Source organism: Globicephala melas, chromosome X, assembly GCF_963455315.2.
Source record: "Globicephala melas chromosome X, mGloMel1.2, whole genome shotgun sequence".
NCBI classification, from domain to species: Eukaryota; Metazoa; Chordata; class Mammalia; order Artiodactyla; family Delphinidae; genus Globicephala; species Globicephala melas.
This window is the reverse complement of record NC_083335.1, coordinates 33,456,928-33,477,120: the sequence shown is the minus strand read 5'-3', so window position 1 is coordinate 33,477,120 and position 20,193 is coordinate 33,456,928. Positions and strand designations below refer to the sequence as shown.

General features: G+C 36.5%; 1 pseudogene; it reads right to left on the bottom strand.

Moving 5' to 3' along the window:
- Positions 1 to 354: 354 nt before the first annotated feature.
- On the bottom strand, positions 355 to 1,313 carry LOC115841619 (heterogeneous nuclear ribonucleoprotein A1-like; annotated as a pseudogene).
- Positions 1,314 to 20,193: the final 18,880 nt, after the last annotated feature.

The window sequence follows — 20,193 nt, the reverse complement described above, 5'->3', positions numbered from 1 at the left end:
GGAGGGTGGGAAGGAGGGAGACGCAGGAGGGAAGAGATATGGGGACATATGTATAACTGATTCACTTTGTTATAAAGCAGAAACTGACACACCATTGTAAAGCAATTATACTCTAATAAAGATGTTTTTTAAAAAGTTATACAAATATAAAACAACAACAACAAAAAAACCCAACAAATACAGTCCTCGAGTTCCTTTTGCCCATACACCTGAGTATTGTCTAAAATGTCTTATTTGTAGCAGCTAGGCCCTGCCACCACTGTGCTTGGCTGAATTCACAAATCTGTTATAACCTAGCTTCCCTGTCACTTCTCTGGTTCTCCTCTCCTGCTAAGCTTTGTTTCCTGGCAGTAATTAAAACCTTCTGCCACTGCCACAGCTACTGCTGCCACTGGAACCTCCAGAGCCAACTTGGTTTCATGGTTTGGCAAAGTATTGGCTTCCACCACCACAGGGGCCAGAACTTGTGCCTCCAAAGTTTCCTCCTTTTGTGGGTCCAAAGTTTGAAGATTGATTGTTGTAATTGCCAAAGTCACTGTAGCTTCCACCACCTCCAAAACTGCTTCCATCATTACCAAATCCATTATAGCCATCCTGCCACCATATCCACCACCACCGTGGCCGCCACCAAAGCCACCTCGACCACTGAAGTTTCCTCCATGACCAAAGCTGTCACTCCCACCAAAACCACGTCTGCGACCACCACCAAAGTTTCCAGAACGACTGTGATCTCTTTGGCTGGATGAAGCAACAGCCATCTCTTGCTTAGATAGGGCTTTCCTTACTTCACAGTTGTGGCCATTCACAGTGTGGTATTTCTGAATGACAATCTTGTCTACAGAGTCATGGTCATCAAAGGTTACAAAAGCAAAGCCTCTCTTTTTGCCACTGCCTTGGTCAGTCATGATTTCAATCACTTCGATTTTCCCATACTGTTCAAAATAATCTCTTAGATGATGTTCTTCAGTGTCTTCTTTAATGCCACCAACAAAAATCTTTTTCACAGTTAAGTGGGCACCCGGTCTTTGAGAATCTTCTCTTGAGACGGCCCTCTTTGGTTCCCCAACTCTTCCATCTACCTTGTGTGGCCTTGCTTTCATGGCTGCCTCCACCTCCTCCACAGTGGCATATGTGACAACCCCGAAGCCTCTGGAGTGCCTGGTGTTTGGATCCCTCATTACCACACAGTCTGTGTGCGCTCCCCATTGCTCACAATGGCTCCTCAGACTGTCATCGGTCGTTTCAAAGTTCAAACCTTCAATGAAGAGCTTCTGCAGCTGTTCAGGCTCTTTGGGAGACTCTGACTTAGACATGACGGCAGTAGAGGGGAGAGACTTCAACAATGCTTACTCGGCAGCATCCGTGGGCAGAAAGCTTCACTGTTTCTTTTTTAAGATTTTTTTGATGTGGACCATTTTTAAAGTCTTTATTGAATTTGTTACAATATTGCTTCTCTTTTATGTTTTGGTTTTTTGGCCACGAGGCATGTGGGATCATGGCTCCCCGACCAGGGATCGAACCTGCACCCCCTGCATTGGAAGGTGAAATCTTAACCACTAGACCGCCAAGGAAGTCCCTAATTGTTTTTAATACTTCTCCAATTTGCATTTCTGGAACAAATCCAACTTTGTTGTGTTTTATAATCCTTTTTCTATATTGCTGAATTCAGTGTGCTAATGCTTTTTAAGATTTCTTGCATGTGTATTCAGGAGGGATATCAGTCTGTAGTTTTCTTTTCTTCTGATGTCTTTATATGTGTCTTTGGTATCAGAGTAATACTGGCCTCACAGAAGGAATTGGGAAGCACTTCCATCCTCCTCAATTGTTGAAAGAGTCTGTAAAGGATTGGTGTGATTTTTTTTCCTTTAAATATTTGATCCAATTTGCCACAAAAGCCACATGAGCCTGGGCTTTCTGTGTGTGGGGGTGGGGGGGATGATTTAAATTGCTGAATCCACTTCTTACTTTTTAAAAAATCTATTTGCATATCATAATTTTTTGGTAATACTGCTCATATTAGATAATACAGTTGACCCTTGAACAACATGGGTTTGAATTGCATGGGTCTCCTTATACATGGATTTTCTTCAATAGTAAATACCACAGTACTACACGGTTGGTTGAATCTGTGGATGCATATGCGGAGGAACTGCAGATGCAGAGGAATGGCGAATATGGATATATGCGGATTTTCAACTGCATGGAGGATCAGCGCCCCAACCCCCCGTGCTGATCAAGGGTCAACTGTATGTTTTAACAATTCTCGATTCTGATTTTGCCTCCTGATGGTTGCTATCATTATTTTCTTGGTTGTTTACTAACTTGCCTGAACTAAGTTTATGACCTCTGTCTCCACTATAATGTGGGGCTGCTGACGGCTCTGCTAAGACTTTTTTCTCTTGCTTTTATTTTTAAAGACTAGCTTCCTCAGGGTTGCTCCTATATCTTCATAGCTCAGTGTTAAGGTTTTGCTCAAACACCTCCAGCCAGTATACATCCATTATCTGCTGATGAGTCTGTGGGTGGACTGAGGAGCACGTTCAAGCTTCAAACTATTTACAAGTCTGCTCCAGCTTTTATTTTCTCCTGGTCTCTTTTGCTTCTCATAGGCGTGTAGGCCAGGGATGTGTGAGCATGTACACAGGATATGTGGATTGCCTATCAAGTCCACTATGGCTGTCTCCCTTCCTGGATTTCCCTGTTACATCCCCTGGTAGTCTGCTGGCCCAGTGCCTGCCTCAAACAGTCCTGCAACCTCAGGCTAGCAGTCCTTCTTACCCACTTGCCACTGAGATCTGACAATGCTCTAAATCAAGTGACTTCCTTTCAGCAGCAGCAGTGGCAGCAGCAAAGCGGCTAGCTTTTATTTTACAGCCTGCCTCACCATGGTTGAACTACTGTGCCAACAAAGCTGGAGTGGGGAGTGGTGGTGGTGATAAGTGGTAAGTTGGAGCAAGCCCAGTGTATTAGTCAGGATTCTCCAGAGAAACGGAACCAATAGGATATAGATAGATAGATGGATAGATAGATAGAGACTTATTATGAGAGATTGGCTCACATGATTAGCGAGGTTGAGAAGTCCCATAATCTGTTGTCTGCAAGCTGGAGGTCCAGGAAAGCTGATGGTGCAGTTCCGGTCCAAACTCAAAGGCCTGAGAACCACGGGAGCCAATACTGTAAGTCCAAGTCTGAGTTTGAAGGACCATGAACCAGGAGCATCAACATCTGAGGGCAGGAGAAGATGGATGTCCCAGCTCAAGCTGAGCAAATTTGCCGTTCCTCTGCATTTTTGGCCCTCAGTGGACTGAATGATATCTACTCGTACTGGTGGGGAGATCTTCTTTACTCATTCTACTGATTCAAATGCTAATCTCTTCCAGAAACACCCTCACAGATACACTCAGAAATGTTTTATCAGCTATCTGTGCATCCTTCAGTTCAATCAAGTTGACACAGAAAATTAACCATCACACTCAGGCAAGTACACCATAGACTTGCTCTGTTCTTACCCAAAGTTCAGAAGTTCTAGGTTTGTTCTAGCCTTGGGTCAATTTCCAGAGTATTGAAATGGTTGTTTTTGACAATTTGTTCAACTTTTTAGTTGCTCTGCACATAGGCGTAAATCCCCTAAACTCAAGAATTTATTTACTCAAATACAGGAGGATTTTCTTCATCAAGGTCAAAGAAACTCTTCCAACTGAGGGAGACGTCAGTCTCTGACCAGGATCAGTGCAAGATACAATAGTAATACTGACCTGGAGATTTTTCTACTGTTTTACAATACAGCCTTTGATCCAAACATATGAAGAAGGGAACTAATATTTAATAGAAAATGGACATCAGCTTTGGTGTACACTTTGCTGATATGATTTGAACTTGGAGCCACGTGAGCAAATCTAGATGGCAGAAGCAGCAAACAGAAGGTCATATGTCTGGGGAATGAGAAAGAGAAATTAGGAAAGAAAGAGAGAGAGAAGAATATGAAAGGGGTCTAATGATTTTTCCGAAGGGCTCTTTATACCCAGATAGATTTTCCAATTATTTTGTAAATCCTTCAAAAGCAAGAACAGTCTTTCATGTGTTGTAAAATGCTTTAATGTAATGTCAGTACCGCACATGTGTCAAATTAAAATACTATAGTATTCACTAGTTCCAACGGTCTGGGTAGTACTGAAGGCTAGGTTTGTTAATATTTTATGGCCATGAAGCCAAATTCTAACTCTGTAATGTAATGTTAGTGTGTCCTCCTCAATCTAGAAGATGGGGCATTGAGACACACACTAACAAAATTTCAGCCACACAAGAGTCAGATTTTCTGACCTTCGCTTATGTAAACAATATCTAAAAGCAGGCGTGTTAGGAGCCAAAGATTGATGAGCTGCCAAAATGCTGAGTATTTGTTATATAATGTGGAATAGCATCTAGGAATATCTATACCATTTTTAAAATACTCAGGAGACTTAAATTTGTTAAAAATCATTGAATTATACACCAAAACGGGTGAATTATATGATATGTAAAATATGCCTCAATAATGTTACTAAAAATACCCAGGAGACTGAGAAAAAAACATATTTTTCAAATATGAAGTTTGAAAAATATACAGATACAAAATAAAGTCAATTATAGTCCTAAGAAAAGGCAATCTGTTAGGTATTACAGATATTTAATTCAAACAGATGTCTTACACAGCTGCATTTTAAGGTAGGTGAAACATGCCACTTTAGAAATGAATGTATTAATGAAATGTTAGATGCAATTAGAACTCTAGCTATTCAGGAATAAAATTTTCAACAAATCCTTTTTTAAAATTTTTCTTGAACTTTTACTATCACTTATATTTTCAGAAATTTGCAGCTCATGTAACCAACCTATGAATGACTTTCACCTTGACCACAGATTTATTTGTATGGAAAAACACAACAGTATTTGCTAAGTATATTCAATATCTTCCACCTAATTAGTACCTCAGGGCAGGTTGTTTATAAACAGAAAACAATAAGGGACACGTTAAATATCCCCAGCAGTACTCTCTGCATACTATCAGCTTTAGAAATAAAGAAGACAGTTTGCATTTTAAGCAATAAACCAGCTAGCTACCAGACTGCCATTAAATACAAGGAATCCAACTAGAAAAATGTGGGATTCATGGGGAAATAACATTATCTGCAGCTTTATACACTGGACAAATGAACATGGTTCCCTTTAGCTTCAAATTAGAAATATGTGTAGAGGGCAACATGGAAATAGATACTATTATTTCTGTTTTTGATATTAATTTAAAAAAGAATGTTATAAAAGTGTTTCACACTTGATACTAAATACATCTCAATTTTGCACATCCCCCACCTTCCTACAATCACTGCCAAGTGACTACCTAGTATCCATTTACTTGGATCACAATAGAAATCAGCCATTAATTAGGGAGCATTTGGCTCAAGGGACCTGTAATGGGTTGCAGAGAATTGCACATCATGCCTCATATGCAGATGAGGTTGCCATCTGGTGGATTTTCTCTAACTATAAGCTAACAACATTTATAGGTAAAAGCAGAGTAATCCTTTTCTAGATGGGCAAAGCTGCCACTTTTAGAAAACATCTGGTTTCTTTTAACATTTATTAAGTGTCCATTTTGTGATTTGCTCTGAATGGGTGCCTGTTTTTTGTAACTTAAATATGAGGGAAAAATACCACGAAAGCAAGTATATTAAAACTTCAGATTTAAAAGGTAAAAAATGTGGAATGAAAAAAGATATTCCATGCAAACAGTAACCAAAACAGAGCAGGAGTGGCTACACTTAGATAAAATAAACTTTCAGCTGAAGTCTTTCACAAGATACAAGAAAGTCACTATATCGTGATAACGGGGTCAGTTCAGAAATGGCAATACAATAATAGTAGGGGACTTTAATATCCCACTTTCAATATTGCATAGATCATCTAAATAGAAAATTAATAAGGAAAGAGTGGTTCTGAACAACACTATAGACCAAATGGACCTAACAGACATATACAAAATGTTCTATCCAACAGCACCAAAATACACATTCTTCTCAAGCACACATGGAACATTCTCCAGGACACATCTTATGTTGGGCCGCAAAGCAAGCCTTAGTAAATTTAAGAAGATTGAAATCCTATCAAGTATCTTTTGCAACCACTAAGGCATAAAACTAGAAACCAATAACAGGAGGAAAACTGAAAATTTCACAAATGTGTGGAAATTAAATAATATACTCTTGAACAACCAATGAGTCAAAGAAGAAATCAAAAGGTAAATCAGAAAGTGTCTTGAGACAAATGAAAACAAAAACACAACATACCAAAATTTATGGGATGTAGCAAAAGCAGTTCTAAGGGGGAAGTTCAACACAATAAATACCTACATTAAGAAAAAAGGTGATTAAAAATCTTCCAACAAAAAAAAGCCCAGGACCAGATGGCTTCACAGGCGAATTCTATCAAACATTTAGAGAAGAGCTAACACCTATCCTTCTCAAACTCTTCCAAAATATAGCAGAGGGAGGACCACTCCCTAACTCCTTCTACGAGGCCACCATCACCTTGATACCAAAACCAGACAAGGATGTCACAAAGAAAGAAAACTACAGGCCAATATCACTGATGAACATAGATGCAAAAATCCTCAACAAAATACTAGCAAACAGAATCCAACAGCACATTAAAAGGATCATACACCATGATCAAGTGGGGTTTATTCCAGGAATGCAAGGATTCTTCAATATACGCAAATGAATCAACATGATACACCATATTAACAAATTGAAGGAGAAAAACCATATGATCATCTCAATAGATGCAGAGAAAGCTTTTGACAAAATTCAACACCCATTTATGATAAAAACCCTGCAGAAAGTAGGCATAGAGGGAACTTTCCTCAACATAATAAAGGCCATATATGACAAGCCCACAGCAAACATCATCCTCAATGGTGAAAAACTGAAAGCATTTCCACTAAGATCAGGAACAAGACAAGGTTGCCCACTCTCACCACTATTATTCAACATTGTTTTGGAAGTTTTAGCCACAGCAATCAGAGAAGAAAAGGAAATAAAAGGAATCCAAATTGGAAAAGAAGAAGTAAAGCTGTCACTGTTTGCAGATGACATGATCCTATACATAGAGAACCCTAAAGATGCTACCAGAAAACTACTAGAGCTAATCAATGAATTTGGTAAAGTGGCAGGATACAAAATTAATGCACAGAAATCTCTGGCATTCCTATATACTAATGATGAAAAATCTGAAAGTGAAATCAAGAAAACACTCCCATTTACCATTGCAACAAAAAGAATAAAATATCTAGGAATAAACCTACCTAAGGAGACAAAAGACCTGTATGCAGAAAATTATAAGACACTGATGAAAGAAATTAAAGATGATATAAATAGATGGAGAGATATACCATGTTCTTGGATTGGAAGAATCAACATTGTGAAAATGACTCTACTACCCAAAGCAATCTACAGATTCAATGCAATCCCTATCAAACTACCACTGGCATTTTTCACAGAACTAGAACAAAAACTTTCACAATTTGTATGGAAACACAAAAGACCCCGAATAGCCAAAGCAATCTTGAGAACGAAAGAAGGAACTGGAGGAATCAGGCTCCCTGACTTCAGACTATACTACAAAGCTACAGTCATCAAGACGGTATGGTACTGGCACAAAAACAGAAAGATAGATCAATGGAACAGGATAGAAAGCCCAGAGATAAACCCATGCACATATGGACACCTTATCTTTGATAAAGGTGGCAGTAATGTACAATGGAGAAAGGACAGCCTCTTCAATAAGTGGTGCTGGGAAAACTGGACAGGTACATGTAAAAGTATGAGATTAGATCACTCCCTAACACCATACACAAAAATAAGCTCAAAATGGATTAAAGACCTAAATGTAAGGCCAGAAACTATCAAACTCTTAGAGGAAAACATAGGCAGAACACTCTATGACATAAATCAAAGCAAGATCCTTTCTGACCCACATCCTAGAGTAATGGAAATAAAAACAAAAATAAACAAATGGGACCTAATGAAACTTCAAAGCTTTTGCACAGCAAAGGAAACCGTAAACAAGACCAAAAGACAACCCTCAGAATGGGAGAAAATATTTGCAAATGAAGCAACCGACAAAGGATTAATCTCCAAAATTTACAAGCAGCTCATGCAGCTCAATAACAAGAAAACAAACAACCCAATCCAAAAATGGGCAGAAGACCTAAATAGACATTTCTCCAAAGAAGATATACAGACTGCCAACAAACACATGAAAGAATGCTCAACATCATTAATCATTAGAGAAATGCAAATCAAAACTACAATGAGATATCATCTCACACCAGTCAGAATGGCCATCATCAAAAAATCTAGAAACAATAAATGCTGGAGAGGGTGTGGAGAAAAGGGAACACTCTTGCACTGCTGGTGGGAATGTGAATTGGTTCAGCCACTATGGAGAACAGTATGGAGGTTCCTTAAAAAACTACAAATAGAACTACCATATGACCCAGCAATCCCACTACTGGGCATATACCCTGAGAAAACCAAAATTCAAAAAGAGTCATGTACCAAAATGTTCATTGCAGCTCTATTTACAATAGCCCGGAGATGGAAACAACCTAAGTGCCCGTCATCGGATGAATGGATAAAGAAGATGTGGCACATATATACAATGGAATATTACTCAGCCATAAAAAGAAACGAAATTGAGCTATTTGTAATGAGGTGGATAGACCTAGAGTCTGTCATACAGAGTGAAGTAAGTCAGAAAGAAAAAGACAAATACCGTATGCTAACACATATATATGGAATTTAAGAAAAAAATGTCATGAAGAACCTAGGGGTAAAGCAGGAATAAAGACGCAGACCTCTTAGAGAACGGACTTGAGGTTATGGGGAGGGGGAAGGGTGAGCTGTGACAGGGCGAGAGAGAGTCATGGGCATATACACACTAACAAACGCAGTAAGGTAGATAGCTAGTGGGAAGCAGCCGCATGGCACAGGGATATTGGCTCGGTGCTTTGTGACAGCCTGGAGGGGTGGGATGGGGAGGGTGGGAGGGAGGGAGACGCAACAGGGAAGACATATGGGAACATAGGTTTATGTATGACTGATTCACTTTGTTATAAAGCAGAAACTAACACACCATTGTAAAGCAATTATACCCCAATAAAGATGTTAAAAAAAAAAAAATAAAATAAAATAAAATACAGTTTACCCAAAAGATAAAAAAAAAAAAAAAAAAAAAAAAGAAAAAAGAATGATCTCAAATAAACAACATAACTTTACACCTCCAGGAAATTAGAAAAAGAAGAACAAACTTAGCCCAAAGTTAGCAGAAGGAAGAAAATAATAAAAATTAGGGCAGGAATAAATGAAATAGAGACTAGAATGACAATAATAAAACAAAAAATCAATGAAACTAAGAGTTGGTTTTTGAAAGATAAACAGAATTTACCAACCTTTAGATAGACTAACCAAAAAGAAAAGAGAGCGGATTCAAAAGGTAATAAATGTGACATTTTTATTTAGCAAGTTTTTGCTAAACAAAATTTTGTTATGCTAATATTAAAAATGTCTAGAAGTAAGATCTATGACATCACATTGGTTCTGTTTTAAATGTCAAAGTGACTTCTGATATTAAGTATGTCTTTACCTAACAGCCTCACCATGGGGATTCAGGAGCAGATACATGCCAGAACTATAAACAGTTCCTTCTCTAACTTACTCTAATACAAAATGACTGTTGATTCAAATATCACCACCCAGCTTATCTAGTTTTACTTTTCTCTCCTTCTTTTCCCTAATGACAGGGATAGTATTGGGTTGTTGTAGGGATGAGAGCACCTACCGAATAGATTTTTAATACATCTCAGTAAATATGAGAAGTGGGTATTTTGTTTGTCTGTTTGTTGTTGTGTGTGTGTGTGTGTTTTCTTTTACTGAAGCTCTATCTACTTTTCCATCCTGATGATTTCAATTAACACTACCATGTTTGCATGAAATAACCTACATCAAAGTTAGTTTAAAAAAAGAAATCAGCAAGCAAATACATACATATGTATATACATAAAATATCAATACAAATTGAATACAAATATTAATACAAATGTAGTGACTACTCCAGGAAATATGACACCACAATTGCAAACATGATGTTATATGAATGGGTATTTGTGACTTGGGATAAAATTTCCTTTACAGTAAGGTGATGCAAATAGTTTTTCTATGTATAAGTGAGGCAACGAGCTCTGGAAACCAGTTAGATGACAAGAATAGGCTCTGGTAATGCAGACACTAATGTTGAAAATACATGTGAAGAGTTATATATTTCATGAAATAGGAGGGGATAAAAGCAATACAGCTAAATCAATGTATTTATATAATGGAACTTAATTATTTTACTAAATTTAAATTTTAAATAACCTAAGTAGATATTTAACTCATTCATTTATATCCCTAAACATTTTTATAATCCAGTTGACAAGAAAAACTTTTTGATATCTTCTTATTGAGGTCTCCTTATATTTGAGGATATATAACACATGCTGATGACTACATAATCTGCATTTCTAGCCTAGCCCTTTCTCTTGAACTCCAGACTCAGACACCTAAATATCTCCTAGATATCTCTACTACCATGTTCCACAAAAGAGACAGCAGAGCTAAATGGTTAGGAGTGCAGACTAGGGGTTAAACAGACTGGGTCCAACTCCTGATTCTATCATTTACCAGCTGTGTAACTTTGGACAAGTTACTTCATTTCTTTGATTCTCAGTTTCCTCACTTGTAAAATGGGGATAAAAATAGTACTGATCTTATAGGATTAGTGTGAAAATTAAATGAAATATATACCTAGTACACCTGGCTGAATGTACTCTATTAAACAATCAATAAGTTATACATTCCACTATAAGAAACACATGCACATATATCTCATTGAAACCAGTAATTTTTTCCCTTGGTGTGCCTTAGCTGGCAGCTCTTTTTCTAGACTTGCTGTACCTAAACTGGTTTTAATGATGTTTTGCAGCAGTTGTCAAAGGTTAGCACGTATGAATAGTATACAAAGGAACAAATATATATGGAACGTTACCTACAAAATTCATTCTGTTTATACTGCAAATTGGCAAAACAGAAAAATCAAAATATTTTGCATCATTCACATGGTATTTGTCACATAATACCGTATACAATATAGCAGTTCTTTTGTATATGTCTTACCTTCAACACTAGATTATGAGCTTCTTGATAAACCGCAGTTTAGGCATTTTTAATATCCTTTCTCGCATAATGCCTTGCAGAGAGTAGGTACTCAGTAGATATCAATCAAGTAAGAAAAAAGAAATATACCTTGTCCTTTTACAATAAAAAATGCAAATTTTTCAATCTTAAACAATTGGCAGGCTGAAATATATTTTACTAATCTTTGGGAGAATTAATTATTTAAATTCTCATTTCCTCTCCAGATTATTTCCTTTAATCCTAGACCAATTTTATAAATGTTCCAGACCTATGCATTCTTGGTAGCTTGTCTGACTGAATGTGTATTAAATCATCACAGGTTGCTATTATCTAGGAGTTTTTGTGAAAGTTTGATCACTTGGAAACATCAGCCATATTGCTTTAAAAAAAAAATGTTTAAAATTTATAGTAATGTCTTGGCAGGTTTCTCTCTCTTTTCTTTCTCCTTTTATTCCATATCCTCTCTTACAAAATATTTGATGGTATATTTTGCAAAACAGTGAACTATTGGAATCAAAATTCCTGCTTGTTCCAAATCATTAACCTTCAAATTCAAGTACCTAAGATGAACTATTTAGTATTAACATACTGAAAGAACAGCAAAAAGCAGGGATAGTGTACAGAATTATGCCATGAATATAAATAAGTCTAGAGCACTTGGGAAGGGGAGGAATGGGAGAGGGAAAGGAAATGAGAATATTATGACTCTTTGGAGGCATTCTTCCGCCTTTCCTCCTCCTTACCTATTTAACCTTCCATTTTTACTGTTTAAGTTCACTTGTCAAATAATCACTAAACATGTATATGAAATAATTCATAAAACGTGTTTAGCACAGTTACTGACACACAGTAAACACTCAGTAAAGGTTAATAAATATTAGCGATTAGTATTATTATTGTGTGCAGTCCCACTTCTTTGCTCTTACATTGACCCCTTTTCCCAAATTTACATATAGGCAGGGTGTGTGGTCAGGGTTGGAATAGAGGAGGACCAGGCAGACTCTTTTTTTAACACTTAAGGTCTGTCTGAATAATATTTTTAAAGTAGTGTCTGGAATTCACTCATTTCATGAAATCTACATTAAATTCCCAGCTCCATCTCTCCAATCAGGAGTCTTTCCAACTAGGCACTCAATGGCATACTTCTTAAGGTTCCCCAATGAGGGCAATTAATGTCTAGAGGCAATTTTTCATGAAAATGCATTCTGTATCCAAAAACACTAGACAAGCCCGTATATCTTATGTTTGTGTATCCAGTTAAATTACCTATAATTTTAAGTATTTGAAAGTTGATATAACTCAGTTTTCTGTAGCAGCAGATCTTTTACAGTACAGTGAATAGTCATATATATGGCTTATATATTATAGAACTACTTATTTCACGTTTATTAGAAACAGATTTTCTTTCTGCAAGTGGGCTTCTTAGTCTTCCACCTTTAATGTTATTAGTTTGGACTGCATTATTTCTCCATACGGAGTGTGCTATAAGACTTCCAGTTAAACAAGGCAGATTAGAAACATGCATTCATCTCTGCGCCTGCATGAAGCTCCACTAAAATGACAGTAAAGGAATTTTTTAAAAAAGGTATAAATAGAGAAGAACAAAGAGAACAGGAGAGAAGACAACAGCAGACAAGCAAAGTTGACAAAACTTTAGAAGCTGGAAAGCAATAGATGAGATGAATGTTAAGCTTACTTAACAAACTGGAAAAAGCTGAAACCTAAGGCTGGTGGTGATGAGTTGTTTTTAAAGTTACTCGATATCTCTGAGATACAGAGATACAGGTTGAAGGGAGAGCTAAAAAGAGGAGGATTGATTGAAAGTATGTATAAGGAAAAATTGCATCCCCAAAGCTCCTTATCCATTCAAACAAGATTCAAGTTTTAATACAGCATTCTATTTCACTGCTTGGAGGGTCAATGGGTGCTTCTTGCTTTTGAAGAAGCTTGTTGACTTAGTTGAAAGAAAAACAATGATTTCAGTTAAAAGAAAAATTCAAGTTTTATTTTCTACGGTAATTAAAACATCTTTCCAGAAAAGAAGCTCTAGTGTTGGAAACAATAGGCATAGCTGAGGGCTGGATTGTGAACTTTAGTGAAAATGGGGATTGAATCTCTATTTACTAAATAGTAAGACTGCCCTCTGTCACCTTTCTGCTGGCTGATTTCTAAGATATCTTCAGCTGAGCAGACTGGAGGATTCTGTAGAAGCTGACCAACACAAGTGTAAAGCCCTACAGACACTGATATTTGGGGTCTCCCATTAAAAAGATTGAATTTCTTTCCAGTTACTCCCCAGTGAAGCTCAACAATCCATAAGTCACAACAATGGAGACAGAACTTCTTTTTTGTGCCCCACTCTTAAATATTTATGGCTGACCAAATCCCTAGATATTTGAGTAAATTTTCTAAAATGAAAGACAGAGATCAAAACAACAACAGCAGCAGCAACAAAAGTCAAAGAGAAAAGAAACAAAACTATAATAACATCTTCAGAGAAATGAGGTGATAATAAATTCAAGATACAAGAACAGTGTTCTGTAAAAATGGAACTTTCAATGAATGAGAAAGAGCTCTTAAGAATTCAAAATATAGTAGTAATCTTAAAAATCAATAGAAGATTAAAAATTTTCAATTGATGAGCTCTCCTAGAAAGTAGAACAAAAAGAAAAAGAAATGGAAAATAGAGAAAAGATGAGAAAGTTCAAGGATTCAGTACTGGAGGGCCAAATTGGACCAAAAGAAGTTCCAGAAAGAGAGGACAGAAAAAGCAGAAGGAAGGAAATTACTAAAGAAATAACACAAGGAAAATTCCTAGCACTGCAGGATATGAATATCAGATTACAAAGGTCTATCATGTATCCAGAACAGTGAATGAGAAAATAATTCTCAGTAACATACATCATAGTGAAATTTCAGAAGATAGAATAAACAAAAGATTTTAGAAGCTTCCTGAGAGAAAAAAACAGGTCATATACAAAGTATCACCAATAATATGAGGAACAAACTTCTAAACTGTATCCCTAAAATCAAGAAGACAAGTTTTTAGGGAAAAATTATTTCCAACTGTGATAGGATGAATAATGCCTCCCCCCAAAGATGTCCTTGTCATAATCCCTGAACCTGTGGATATGTTACCTTACTTGGTAAAAGGGATTTTGCAGATGTGATTAAGTTAAGGATCTTGAGATGGGTGATTATCCTGGATCTTCTGGGTAGGACCAATGTAATTAAAAGAATTCTCATAACAGGGAGGCAAGAAAATCAAAGTAAAAAAAAGGAGATGTGTAAACTGAAGCATGGGTTGGAGTGATATGCTTTGAAGATACAGGAAGGAGCCATGAGCCAAGGAATGCAGGTGGCCTGTAGAAACTGAAAAAAGGAAGGAAAAGGATTCTCCTTTAGGGCCTCTAGAAGGAAACAGCCTTGCTAACACCTTGACTTTAGCCTATTGAAAATGAATTCAGATTTCTGGTCAAAATAGAATAAATTTTTGTTGTTTTGAGCCACTAAGTTTGGGGTAATTCATTACAGCAGCAATAGGAAACTAACAAGCCAACCTAGAATTCTATATCAGTCTAACAACTGGATGAGAGATTAGAACAAGGTGTTTTCAGACATGCAAAAATCTCGAAAAAATTTATCATCTTTCTCAGGAAGTTATTGGAGGACATTTGTCCACCAAAATGAGGAAGTTAAAGGAAAAGTGAGGGGAACATAAGGTATAGAAAATGGGATCCAATACAAGAGAAAGGCAAAAGGAATTTTCAAGATAACAGTAAGAGGATACCCCAGGAAGACAGCTATTCAGAAAGATAAACCAGCTCAAACTGAAACAGGATAAAAATCCCTATCACAGACATCTTTAATTTTAAAAAAATTAAGTTATAGTTACCCTGATGTATTTGAACATACAGAGAGGAGCTGTATGGATTTCTTGGGAAGACCTGTTTGGGTATGAGTAAGTGATAGATTCAGAAAAAAGAATCCTAAGCAAATAAAAATTAAATAAAATGTAGCAGAACAAAATTTTTATAGGATAGGAAATGTAATAACAAACTCAATACATGGTTAAACTCTGAATAATGTTTACAAAGTCATAGTAATCACTGAATATTGATTTTACCAAAAATTTGGGGAGGAAGCGAAGTATGTGTTTATGGGTACATAAGAGAGTCAAACTGCCACCTCTCATAATAGAAAGTCAATAGATATTATCTAAAAAGCTGAAAAATCAAGAAATAGCTGTGGAAAATGAATGTTGCCTGCCATTTCAGTAAACAAAGGGTGTTGCAGCCATCAAACCATCAGCCACTGCAGCCCCCCCCAACGATGCACCCTGAGGGGAACTGAGAATGGAGAAAAGCAGGATACTGGCCCCAAATAGTTAAGATGCATATCAAAGGAATAATTTTGATGAGCCCAGACTCTTGCATCTTCCCATACATAGAAAAGCACTAAATTCATTACCTTGAGATGTCTGTTTTTTTGTGATTATCAGTAACTTTTGATATTCGACTACATGTTTTTTTGCTTTTAGCAAAAACTGCTATATATCCTGGCTCCTCCCTTACCTCTTTGGAACAGTTCCTCAGAGCTATCTGAGAGGCTGTTTCCCAGGCTACAGTCCTCAATAACATCCCAGAATAAAACATAACTTGCAACTTTCAGGTTGTGTGGTTTTTTTTCAGTTGACATAGCAATATAAGCGTGTTATCGATACAGAGAAACATGGTAGTAAATATTATAGGGAATAGCTAAAATTGTTTAAAGTTATTGTCCTTTGGAGTGAGAATCAGGAACGGAGAGGGATAGGACAGAGAACTGTTGTTTTTTACTGTACTATTTAAAAAAAAAAACTATGTACATGGTATCAATTTAATAAAATTAAAATTTTACTTTAAAAGTGAGTTATTCCCATGAACAATACATTTTTGTGCTTAGCTTAATTCATCTAAGATGCATTGTGGGCATATTCTAATCTAGAAAGCACAGTTTTTATGATAGGTAAAAATCCTGTTACATATATTGGCACATTTGCACTTACTCAATTCTTGAGGGATACAAATAAAAATCGTTGCTATGACCTATAGGGCTTGTTTAACTCTCTAATCTCATTGCATGCCACCGATTCCTTTGCCTATTATGCTCTACCTACACTGTCGTTTTTCATTTCTCTTTTCAAACAAGAAAAGCACCTTTCCTGATGACCTGTCCAGTCTATTCACTTTGCTTGGAAGGCTATTCCCTCAGTCTTCTCCTGGTTGGCTCCTTATCTTTCAAGCCTCAGCTTAAATGTCACTTCCCCAGAGAAGCTTTCTTTGACCATTGAATCTAAAGTCGGTTCCCACGCCACCCCACCCCTCCTGTTATTCTCTCTTGCATTGCTCAGTTTTTTATTGCACTTTATCACAACATATTTGCATGCTTGTGTGTTTTCATTGATTCTAAGCTGTCTAGTCTATCTGTGTGTAGCAGAGGGACCTGTACATATTAAGTGCTCAATGAATATTTTTGAATTAATTTGTTTTTATTAAGTGATCTGTCCATACCTCTGATATTTATAGAGAATGGAATGTTATATTCTGTAGTTTTTGCTATAAGTTAGCAAAAATTAGATAGAGAATTAAGTAAAAACAAAATAAAACAACTCAGACCTTTTTGAAAACTTGAGTTCTTGAAAAACATCCAAGTCTTAATATCTTTTGTCTCATCTGAGTACTAGCCCTCTATCATATAATGGATTCTAAACAATGTCTGGTATTATGTTACATTCAGTATAGTCTCCTTTAATCAAACATTTTATCATTTGTAGTTAAGCTGATTATGATAAGTTTACGAAACAGGGGCTTAATTAACATCACTGATCCATACAGGAGGCATATACTCATATAATTAGGATCACATAAATGTCTTTTCCTTCTTCCAAAAATACTTGGTAGTAAGATGTATAACTTATAGTCACAATAATAGAATTAAATGCTTCATTTAGGTGACTTAAAAGAGCATTTCATGGTCTTTGATCTTTGTCTTTGTAGCCTAGGAAGGAATGTGAGGTAAAAATCACAAAGGTTCATTTTAATTATTTAAGTAATATTGTAGTTTTGATATGATTTGTAGTGTAATTTTTTATAAGCAGCAATTTCATGTACAGATAGGATTTGTAAAAATCTTTCAATTTCAGTCTGATAAAAAGAGATCAGACATGTAATTTGTCTACCACATTGCTTGTCACATTAGGAGTCTTCAATAAAAATTAGCTTTTTTCCCTGCCTGTGATAACTCAAGTAGTGGTACAGCCAACTCTCATTCATTACAATTCATTAACACCTCAATTTTATACTTGTGTTTTTTTAACCTAAGCCAAAGACCCTGATCTGATTTATTTGAACTCATTGTTTCTGCTTCTTCATATTTTCTTTCATATCTTTTTTTGGGTATCCTTTTGAATCTTGATTTTATCAGCTCTTGCACACTCTTGGGTAAATGAATTATTTCATTCTACTCACTAGGATCTTGAAGAAACTAGGAAACCTAGTTGGAATCTTTTAAACATGGTTGAAAGAAAAATATCTATTAGTAAACTGTAGAGGAGGAAAAAAAATCTTTTTTGTCCCTCTACCCTTCCCTAGGTGGGGCCTTGTAAATTAGACTGACAAAAGACAGATTAACAAGAGAACAACAAACAGAAGTTTACTAACATGTGCATCAGGCATACGCTACAGGTACTCAATGATGAGTAACTGAAAGGGGTGGTTAGAGCTTGACCTAATACAGCAGCTTAAAATAACAAAAAAGTCTTAGAGGGCTGACAAGACAAAGGAAATGGACTTTGAGTTTTTGGGGTGGCAAATTGGGAGAAGGTAAATATATGGGGGAACTAACGGATCATAAGAGCTAGTTAGTAAAGTTTGTTATGTAGGTTCCTCTGATGCTGATTCCAGGCTGTAAGGGTCTAGAGCTGTCTCTGGTGGTTAACTTCTGTCCTTCCTGGTACAGAGGGGAGGTGCATACCCTTACAACTACCACTTTTAGGCAAATAAGGGTAGGGCAGAAAGTTTTTCTTGTATCTGCTTCTTCTCAATTGCCTTCAGCTCAAAATAATTCTTATGTCAACGTGCCATATTTTGCAGTAGCATATTCTGCTAGCTCTTTAAAATTAAACAATTTTCTTTATGGTTCTCCAAAAATTGACTCTATTATAGTAAAATTTTGATGTGACCAGTGTAGGCAAGAAATAATTATTTTTGTGTCCCTAACAGTAAGACAATTACCATCAATAATATTTGGAAGGGGGAGGAGCAAAGGGAGAGTCAAGTTCTGGCAACTCTTCAAGAACACAATGGATCCACAAAGCAGAGATTAAAAACAAATGTTTTATAATATGCAACTTCTCAGCTTTGATAAAAGACATTTACTTTAATAATAAAGGATATATAGAAACTTCTGATGAATGATGAAAAATTAAAGAAATAAATCTAAACACAATAGTTAGGCAGCTCAAGGATTCTATAACGTGCTGTGTTTAAAAGATTAAGAAGAAACATTGCTGGTTTTTCAGACTTTAAAAGTCATATTGCTGTTATTACTTTATACTATAATATAGATACCAATACTGTAGGCTCATCATTAAAGGATAAGTCAGCATAGTATGCCTTGACAAGCATCTGGAGGGTTGGATTCAACCCTCTGCTATTATTATCTTGGGAAAAAAATCACAATCTATTTGAATCTCTGTTTCCTGTCCATAAAATAAAACCAATGAATTCCATGGTTTCTTAATTCTAAAAGTTCACAGGACTGCCCTCGTGGTGCAGTGGTTAAGAATCCGCCTGCCAATGCAGGGGACACGGGTTCGATCCCTGGTCCAGGAAGATCCCACATGTCATGGAGCAACTAAGCTCATGCGCCACAACTACTAAGCCTGCTCTCTAGAGCCTGCGAGCCACAACTACTGAGCCCGCGTGCCACAACTACTAAAGCCCCCACACTTAGAGCCCGTGATCCACAACAAGAGAAGCCACTGCAATGAGAAGCCCGTGCACTGCAACAAAGAGTAGCCCCCACTCACTGCAACTAGAGAAAGCCCATGCGCAACAATGAAGACCCAACACAGCCAAAAATAAATAAATAAATAAATAAAATTAATTAAAAAAAAAATAAGTCCACAAAACTTTGATCAGCCTATGAACAAAACCATATATTCTTGAGATAGAAAAGGCACTATGTTTTATTTATTGTTGTATTCCCCACAGGGCCTAGCATGGTACCTAATAATGTAACTCTTTTTTAGTTCAATAAACATTTATTTTATGTCCCTAGGTTCCAGGGACAGCACTAAATTCTGGAAATTCAGAGATGACTTAGACACGGTCTCCACTCTTTCAGGATTTTACGTTCCAGAGGAAGAAAAAAGTATACAGGTAATTTAAACATCAAGAATTATGACAGAGGTAGGCAAAGAACAATATTTGCACATAATGCACATACCTTACAAGGGTCAGAGAAGGGCTTCCTGGAGGAACTTGCACCTCTGCTGAATCTTGAAGGATTAGCTAACCATACTGATGGGGAGGGAGAGGAAACAGCAAGAGCAGAAACAGAAAAATATAAAAAGAATATGAATAAATTAATATGGCAAACATTCATCACAATTTCATTCTGAATTATTTAAAAAATAAAATAGAGAAAAAAATAAAATAAAATAAAATAAAATAGATCCTCATTTATGTAAAACCAATATGAAACCACCCTAACCATAAGGATAACTAATGCTACTTTATTTTCCATATTTCCTTTAGATTCTCAGCAATAGCTCTGTGTTTATTTTATTGGGCAAGTATATACGATATTTCTTCTAAAATGCATGTCAGAAAACCTGGGTTTCATATGTCATGAAAAACTGAAAGATTTTGAAAGGGGG